Source organism: Rhopalosiphum padi, chromosome 2 (genome assembly GCF_020882245.1).
Source record: "Rhopalosiphum padi isolate XX-2018 chromosome 2, ASM2088224v1, whole genome shotgun sequence".
NCBI classification, from domain to species: Eukaryota; Metazoa; Arthropoda; class Insecta; order Hemiptera; family Aphididae; genus Rhopalosiphum; species Rhopalosiphum padi.
In genome coordinates, this window is record NC_083598.1 from 62,183,629 (window position 1) to 62,193,628 (window position 10,000).

The following is a 10,000-nucleotide window of genomic DNA, read 5'->3' on the forward strand; positions in this document are numbered from 1 at the left end:
GTGGCCATACCTGATGCACGACCATCACCACAATTTGCGTCTCAGGCAATGCTTAGTACTTATTTGGCCGGTTAAAAATCCAACCGTAAAACAACTGGTAACCAGAGATTTTTTGCATAACCGACGTATGTAAGAACCAACTGTCCGTTAAATTTCAGTATAACCTCCGGTTAGCATTAACCGATACTTAACCAGGTATTGTACGAACGGGCTTTCAAGTGCTATATAGTAGAGTTAATGTTATTATTTATTTTTATCGTATGTTGGCTTAACACATGATATAAAACAAAAATAAGATTTGTTTATGTTTTATATTATAATTTATAATGAATAGTACTAAAATAATATTATGCTGGCTAAATAGTGTCTGTTATTAATATTATTCTAAAAAATATAAGAAAAAAAACTATTTTAATTTTTAATCAGTTTATATTTTTTCATTATTTTAATTTTGTTCAAATGTACGTCTTTTTCAGGAGAAACGGTATTCGTGATTAATCTAAAAACGTAGTAGCGTGCACAAGACACCGTCTGCACTTCTTTTCATATCAATAAAGTCACGAAGTCCAAAAACTTAATACCTAATGACACTGAAAACAACTTTTTTGAAAAAAAAGTCGTATGCCAGTTTTTGAGGTGAAGTAATTTTTTTTTAACTCCGAAACTTTTACGCGCATCGTAAGGTATGTAGCCAAAACATTTAATGCGCGAAAAAACACTAAATTATTGTTAACTTTTTTTTTATTATAACGGCCCCTGACGCTTTTTGTCGACATTTTTAATTTACATTACGGCAGGCCACGGCACTGTTAGTTTTTTATAGTTTTCTCCTAAAAAACTAAATATTTGAGTTTTTAAGATGGAAGCGAACTCGCGACGGGTCTAAAAACGTTGTATCGTGCAAGAGGCACCGTCGTACTTTCTTTCTATATCAAAAAAATCTGGAAAATCTAAATTTTAACCACCTAAGTACTGTAAAAACCACTTTTTTGAAAAATACTCTTTTGCAAGTTTTCGCGGTGAAGGATTTATTTTTCAACTCTGTAACTTTACAGGAATCGTTAGACGAGTAGCCAAAACAGTTATCGCGCAAGAAAACACGAAATAATCGAAATTTTTAATTTACATTAGAGCAGGCCACGGCACCTGTTAGTTTTTTGCCGTTTTTCACTTAAAAAACTAAATATTCGAGTTTTTAAGATGGAAGCGTACTCGCGACGGGTTTAAAAACGTTGTATCGTGCATGAGGCACCGAGAATGGCAATATCACGACTTCGACGGTAAGCGGGACTGGCGAATCCGACTGTAAACAACAGTAAACGACTAAAATTGTAGTCATAGTCGACAACCGCGGACCCGATAGTGGCAGATTAATGGCAGAGACTGTGTGAGGTGATTTGGTTAGAAAATATCAGTTGATCAAGAGTTTTGGGATACAATGCTGATGTGTGACATCGGCGGCGACCTATCTATAACGAATGATGCCTGTATTTAAAGCTAAAATGATCAAATAATATAAATAATAACATACATTATAATTTGAATCTCATTTCACCTTTTGCGATTTGGATCGGCTTCTTTATCGGTCGCCGTATTATTTTTATGCGTCCCCGATTGCGTTGCAACGCGTAAACGTCGTACACCACCAGGCCGTTTTTATATTGACGTGCGTCCGAGTGTGCCACCACTTCGCGGAAACCTACTCGGTGTTAACCGCTTCAGTACGTTTTTAATATTTTTATCTTTGTTGTCCGACTTTTTCGCCGGTTGTTCCATCGCCGCACGCCAACTTCTCTGTCGCTTGTCGTTACCTTTGTACGCGGAATGCGACGTTTCGTCACCATCAATCAGTCGGTCATATTGTTCAGTAACGATTAATTGTCGTAAATGAGTAACGATTGCCATAACTGCTGTATTGCTGTCATCGAGACAGCATCGCTGTCCATTTCGATACCACTGGCCATCATCGTCGCCGGGCCGCTCGATTGTAAAAGGCGGGTATCGTTCGGCTGTCCGCCATGCACGCAGTGGGTCTAACGCGTCTATATACGAGCGTGCGTCACCCGTGAACTCGTCACACGACGGGGTGCCGGAGAACATATACGCTGGTGATTTGTCGCCAAACTCCGTAGTGCCTCCTCATTTTCGTACTCCCGATCCTACATCGCTGCAGTCGCCATATGCGATGGTTTCACCTGAGAACCACAATTTTACGTATGTCGTCGGTTCGCCAACAGTGACATTGTATATCTTTGTGTAATTCCACGCCTTTTATGTTAACGCTGCCAAAATGGTAATCTTTTACACTTCGGATGCCGGCCATTGCTATATCAGTTACCATATGTACGTATACTGATTATATTATACAATATTATACATTTTTAGTTATGTACAAATTGTTATCGAGTGGTGTTTTTTAATTTTGTATTATATATTAATAAAATTTGTTTATCAATATTATTATAATATTTAATTCAGCTTGTCACTGTCTTCGTGACAACAATTTTACAATCGTTTTAAATAAAATTGAAAACCTATAGTTTCTACATTCAAAAGTTTTAAATATTAATGACTTGCCCATTTAGTTATCAAAATTCGATGTATGTAGTACATTAGATAAAATTTTAATTCTCAGGCTCCAATAATTTATTGAAAATCCAATTATAATTTTTTTTAACTTAAATAATTATACTTGAAAACAGATATTCGTAATATTTATTATATTTAAAAAAAAGATGTTGTTACTCAGTATCTCGTAGAGTTGCGAGTCATAGACCCCAACTATCTCATTTGTTTAAATTATGCACCAGAACAGTTTACCCATTGCGTTGAACCGTATTAACTACAACGAAAAAATAGTTATTGAATGAATATTGAAGAAAATTGATAGTATAAACTATAAAGATTTAAATAATATATAATGATATTTAAATTTTATAATAATAATAATATTAATTTTTAAAATAAATATGTCGTGTATCTATGTTGATTATAACCTGTATTTAAATTTAAAAGTAAAAAATGAACTATATGAAACTTATTATATATTATTACTTATTACTTTATTAGTAACATACTAACATAGGTAAATTTTTATTTTCAAAAAAAGATGAATGAATAATACCATTGATAATACCAATTTTTTTTTTGTATCTATTTTTAATTGTGTAATGCTTACATACAAATCAACTGGATGCCGTCACTGGCCAATTACACACTAACAGTTTGATTGTGATGATTGTTGCTGACCAATGCCTTCTACCGTGGTTCTGATACTCTATATGGCACCAAGACGTTTAAGTCTATATTTCCTGCGTCGTTGAATGTTTTCGTGGGTTCAAAGCTGCTGACATTCATATTCCTAGATTTATCATTCAGTTGTAAGTTCACACGTAGTGCGTATAAATAAAAAAATGTGTACACATTTCAAAATGTATAATGAATAAAAATGTATTTTTGAAGATAGAATAAAATGTCGATTTAACATTATAATAGGTATTATAAACCAATATAATAAATATAGTAACCATAATATGGTAACAAACTAATAAATAACATTTACATAGAAATATAATAACTAATAAGAGTAATTTTCAAATAAAAATTCTTTGTCATATTTATTTTTATATAAATTTAAATTTTATTAAAATTAAAATAAAATAAAATAAATATGAATCCAATCATAACTAACAAAACTATAATAATATTAATCATACAAAGAATTAAATCAATACTAATCCGTCATGCACACTTATTGGCTGTATCGAAGTGGAGTTATGAAAATTATTATAAAATCTAGTCAAATCTCATATAAGTAGTTAGAATATAATTTAAGTATGATGAAAAATCGACTGCAGTGTAGAAAAATGTTACAGACGGTGAAAAGAGAGAGAGTAAATGTTGCGTTTTTGAGAGACGTACAACAATAAATATATGGATGCAGATCCACGACCACCATCACCGAGATAAATCAAATGTATTTAATATATCAAGGCGACCAAAGCGATACCGTGAAGTCATATATGATAACATATATGATTTGCATTTGTATGTTACTTGCTAATCACAAATTATACACAAGTCAATTGCAAAAGTGTTCCTGTAATATTTATACTCTAATAGTTGTTGACTTGTTGTGTACGTAATTTATGAAGAATATTAATAAAATAGCTCTTACTTGTCAGGATGCTACCTACATACCGATTTGAGATAACTGACTACTAATAAGTATATATAGTTCCATTAATGATTTAACCATTTAATAAAATATTTTATTATCTATATTATAATTTATATAGTAGTATATTAGGTCACCATAATAAGCATTGTACTCGTATTATTATTATTGTTGAGCTACACGGGCTAAACATTTTAGTAATCTTAACATTTTTTAAACAGTGCACGCGTAAAAATAAATTATTTCATTATATTATAACAAGATAATTTACATTATTTTATATTTAAATCCGAGATATAGTATCAAATTATACCCTTCACGTGGATTTGAAAATTAAAACTTTTAATGAAGAAGCAATATCATATTATAAAAGATCCAACTCCCTAATTAATGCTATTTCAACAAATGTTATTCCTGGTAATCCTCCAAGGTGCTTACAACGCATTTGGTGTAAAAATCTTTTAACCAAACCTAAGAAAAAAATATTTTTATACACATACGTAGGTTGTCCGATAAATAAAGTACAAAGTTTTTTTTTAACGTTATCAATGGACAATATCGGTCGGAAATTAAGAAAATTTATAATTTATGTAACAAAAAACATATTCTATAAGCGTCATGACTATTATAATTTAGTGTTCCGTCAGCTACATACATATAAATATGGAAAACCAATATTTAAGTTGCAAAAAAGAAGAAGAAGTTTGCGCAGTCATTCGATTTTTTAATTTTCAAAATGTTTTTCCGACTGAAATTTATAGAACATTAACAGAAGTTTACATATATATAATATGTAATACATATTATGTATATATATAAATTAATTTAAACATTAACTTAAAAGTGTGATCACTGGGTGGCTACTTTTATTAAGATTATTCATGAATTTACTTTTTTTGTATTTTAATTAATACTCATATGTACCTATGAGGTACAGATGGTGTATATAATTAAAAAAAATCCGAGATATAAATTGGTATTCCATCATAAGTTGATCATTATTCATTACAGTATGCTTAATTATTAATAATTTAAATAATGATATTTAAATTTAAATTTTAAGTTTGAAAAAAATGTATTTTAAATTTTTGATAAATATAAACAATATAATATGTATCCAACTAAAAGGTAAAATTTTAAATTTGGAAAAAAAGAAAAACTTTAACTTGGTTTCTATACCGGCGGCGTATGTAGAATCATTTTTGGGAGGAGGGGTTGTTACCATTTATACATATATAATATATATTATATATTATAAAAAATGTTTATTCCAAATGTAAATGCAACATTCTATGAAAGAATTAAGAAATCATTATACATGCGTTTTACTTATGGAAATGGAAAGGATATACTCCAATACTCCATACTGTCATTACGCCACTGTTCTATCTATACTAATATATAAAATGATAACGTTTGTTTGTATGTCGGGATAAACTCCAAAACTACTTATTCAATCGTCGTGCAGTTTTTTTTTAAATTAAAGAGGACATCACAGAGAAGGTTTTAGGCATAAATTTAGTCCGATAAAGTTAACAAATAATTAGTTATTAATAATTAAAATAATCGTGTGAATTGTATACCTATATAATATAGGGTTTTAAATTTGAAATATTTCATTGAAATATTGAAAAATACTTTTTCTTCTTTTAAATGTGTTCGATTATAGTTGATTAGAAATAATATATTGATTATATACAGAAAATATTGATAGTAAATATGCAAGAATATGCACTATAAATTTTTGATATTTTTTTCGTAGAGCCTGGGAAAAGATTTTTATCTCACTAATCAAATAGTCAAAAAACAAAAAACGTTAATACAACAACTTCCGAGTCCTAGAATACATATTTTGCGGCACGGTGGCCCGCGGGTTTCCAGCTACCTGTAACCTGACCTTTTTCTTTTGTGTGTGTTTTATCGGCAAGTAGATATATTCATATCAATTATTCAATTGTTCCGAGAAGTAAAATACTTTCCGTACCATGTTATTTCAACAATTTTATTATCATAGATCTATATTAGGTACTAATATCGTTATGTATTAAACTATTAAACTAGCATGTCTTTTTAGTTAGCAAAAACCACTCGAAGAGACAAGTTCTTTGGTATATAATGTTTCGCTTATACTAAAATGTTAGTATGGAATTAGTTATTTACTTAATAAGTTATATAAGTTTTCTAGAAAATATGTTCTAATTTATACAGTGGATAAAACAAAAAATATGGTGTATACAGAAATTTTGTAAATTTAATTTTTTTTAATAAGGTGAACTTTTTTTTTTGCTTAGGATACAGTACATTAATAACTTTTATTTCGAATAATTTCTACGTATTCTAGATTTATTTGCAACCTACTCCTGTGATTGTTCATACTCACGCTTGGGCGGAACCGAGACGGGTATGCTAGTACTAAATAAATACCTACGTATCTTACACCTTAATGGGCTTAACGTTTCCGTCAAAAATCAAAATACACACCATCACAGCTGAGGAATAGATTGCTATATTTCGACTTAAAATGAAAACGAAGACATATTTATAGGTATGTAAATGAAATAAATGAATTTACAAAAATATATATAATTTACATAAAAAGAAATGTTCAAAATCATATCTGGGCGTGAATATTCGAAACATGTTTTGCGCCACTGTCGTTCATATGCTTTTAACAATACACCTATACTCCAAAACAAATAGTAAACAATAAAGTATACTTGAAACGTTGATATAATACGTTGAGATAATAATTTTCTGTTTTCAGATTTGTTTTCTTAATGTGTAAAACAAAAATTATTAAATTAAAAAAAAAAAAACAAATTGAATACATTTGTATATTTTTAATATAGTATAATTATCTTGGTCATTATATTGAACCATTAAATATTTTCATAAATTGGGAAATAAAAACTTACCCATTCATATAAATAATTGTCAAATATGCCCTTATAAATGGAAAATGGTCAAATGTGCAAAATATGCAACTATGTATTTTAAATATAAACATTAAACACGCATTGCTATGAAACAAATTTCTATATTACTTAGTTATGTTTTTATGATTATTTAAAAACACGCAAACTCCTAGAAGTCCCAAACCATATTGATAATTATTAGGACGACAATTCAAGGCCACAAAAATATAAGTCTAGTTTTAAAATTCAAAATTATTTACTACTTATAAAATTTATTTACATAAATTATTCGATAAATTGTTCGAAAGTCCCTCGTTGTGTTTTTTTTACTGTCGGAATTGTTTACCTGTCAGGCTAGCGATACATTTTTTTTATTTTGATATACTGTTTATAATATTTACTATACTCCATATTCTCATTCCATTCCGTGTCTCATAAAAACTATATGAATTACAGTCCACTATCACCGCACAACTAGTGACAGTACTGTACCAAGACGAGCAGTAACCACTAGCCCCAATCGATCGGCCGTGAGCGGACAATATTACATGGTGACATAAATTATACCTGGTATCAAACTCGATGTAGACAAACTGTCCGAACCGTCACTGATTTCAACCACGGTGTGACCTATAATTCAGTTATATACAGTGGATGTAAACATACGCTGTCGCGGGAGGAACAAGATCCAGACGGTTATCGGTATAAATCGACGAGATAGGTCACCGAACCAATAGACAATAATATATATCCGTACTGGACAGCGGCGCGTAGAACAGTGCAATCGTAGTCGCTGCAGTTGCAATCGCTGGCTGTATTCCGGATGGTCAGGTATTTCCGGCGTGAATGTATTTGGTTTCCGCTCTGAAGCCGGATGGTCGACTACGGAGAAGGGGATAGATCAACGGAGCGTGGAAGACGACGGAACCCAGCGCAGCCGTTATGATGAGAACAGTGAAGATTCGGCATTGGTCGTGGATGCAGTTGTCGCAGTGCTCGAACTCGTTGAGCTCCAGATGAGTTTGTTCATGAATATTTGCGACAGTTTCCGTTGAAGCTCACATTGTATATATGTCATCCATTCACGTAATCACCGCCGTCTGTCCTCGATTGACATAGTCGTCACTAGTCAGTAGACGATGGCACGATGCGACAGTAGGTAAACGTTCGAGCCCATCGCCGTCACCACCTGTCTGCCGTCCCTGTCCAATACGAGGAGCATGTGTCTAGACTAGACAACGGCAATTTCATATGTTATAGTACATGATAATTTTAGAATACAATAATCATAATTGTTTTAATTAAACTTTCATGAAAATATTTTATATAGCGTCTATTTTAGATTTTTTTTATGATTATTTAAGTACCCTGTAAGATTTTTACATCATATTATTTTTAATTTATTCAATATTTAACCTATACAGTGCTCAAATCAAATTAGGCACTGCATACAATACCCGGACAATGTTAACTTATTCCAACTTTGTCCTTGAAAATCGGGCATTGTGCACTTCTTACTTTCCCCTTAACATATATACATAAAGAATTGCGACTTGAGAAGGGGTTTGTTGATTTTTCTAACCATTTTGCAAATTCCTGTCCATCAGTCCCATTGAACTGCTGCTATACAGTGCTACACTTTTTAATACCTATATCTGGTTGCATATTTTTCTCATACTACTTCTTAACTACTAACTATTGAACGTCTTATTTCACAGCCACTTTTTTTAAATATCTCTTGCAATAAGCTTTGAAAACTGATATTTTAATAACAAATCAAGTTATATATAATTGGTACAAATAAAAAAAAATTAATTATATAAAAAAAACCATTTACATAAAATGATAATATACATAGGTATTTAGTAACAATTTTAAATTTAATGGCTATTCGTTTTTAAATTTTAAGAAAATAAATAATCTCTTTTTTTAAAACTGGTTAGCGTAAAAGATTATGAACATTATGATTATAGAGGAATATTGTAGCCTATAGTTATAATAAAATCCAAATGATACAAATCACATACAAACATTTGTAATTTAATAAAGACACAAATACCTAACCAATGATTCAGTAAATGAGTAAAATATGAAGTTTTAAATTAACATGAAATAAAAATAAAAGCATTAATAAAATACATAATAATTAGTAAATAGAATATGTATCAATTCAATGCTTTAAGTAATAGATATACATACAAATCATACAATATTTCTAGCAATATTATACTTGACCCGCTTTTGTTAGTGTAATTGTAAAATAAGAACTAATATAATAACTATTTGGAGTCTTTTTATAAAAAGTCAAAGAATATTTTTTTTTCAAAACTATTTTATTGTAATACTTTATAAAACGTTAATATTTCTCGTTTCTTGATATAAATAATTATTTAATTGGTATTTAATAAAAAAAATGTATGTAAGGTACTAAGATAAAAATAACAGTGTTGTGTAATTTTCCTCACCACCTTTATTATCAAACGGCGTACAATATAACATCGTCCGTATTGTTTAATAACTTAATGAGGTATTACACGAGGCGCGTTTTTTTTATTGTGGTGTCCCCAGTAGGCCTAATCCACATAGTAAGCGAGAACTCGCGAACGCCGATCGTCTGTAATAATTGTTATATATAGCCAGAATAGTAACTGCAATTTCTCGCAATAAAATACGTCTTACACACCAATATAATTAACAAATATAATATATGGGAAATATAAACAAATAAATATCGAATTGTACATTTTTAATAATGTGTTAATTAGTTTAAATTTGTAATTATAGTTTAGTCGTAGCACGGCATTCACCCATTTCCAGCTTACTAGTGTTGAATTTAAATGCGTGTCTTAACATATAAAGTGTTAAGTGAGGCTGCAGATGCTGAGGAATTATTAGTCACGTCGTATCA

General features: G+C 30.4%; 1 long non-coding RNA gene across 1 annotated transcript; it reads left to right on the forward strand.

The window, feature by feature from the left end:
* The first annotated feature begins 6,272 nt into the window (after window positions 1-6,272).
* On the forward strand, window positions 6,273-8,415 carry LOC132921570 (uncharacterized). Its single transcript, XR_009660909.1, has 3 exons — window positions 6,273-6,446; window positions 6,519-6,722; window positions 7,549-8,415. It is a non-coding gene; the product is annotated as an uncharacterized LOC132921570 (long non-coding RNA).
* The last annotated feature ends 1,585 nt before the right edge of the window (window positions 8,416-10,000 follow it).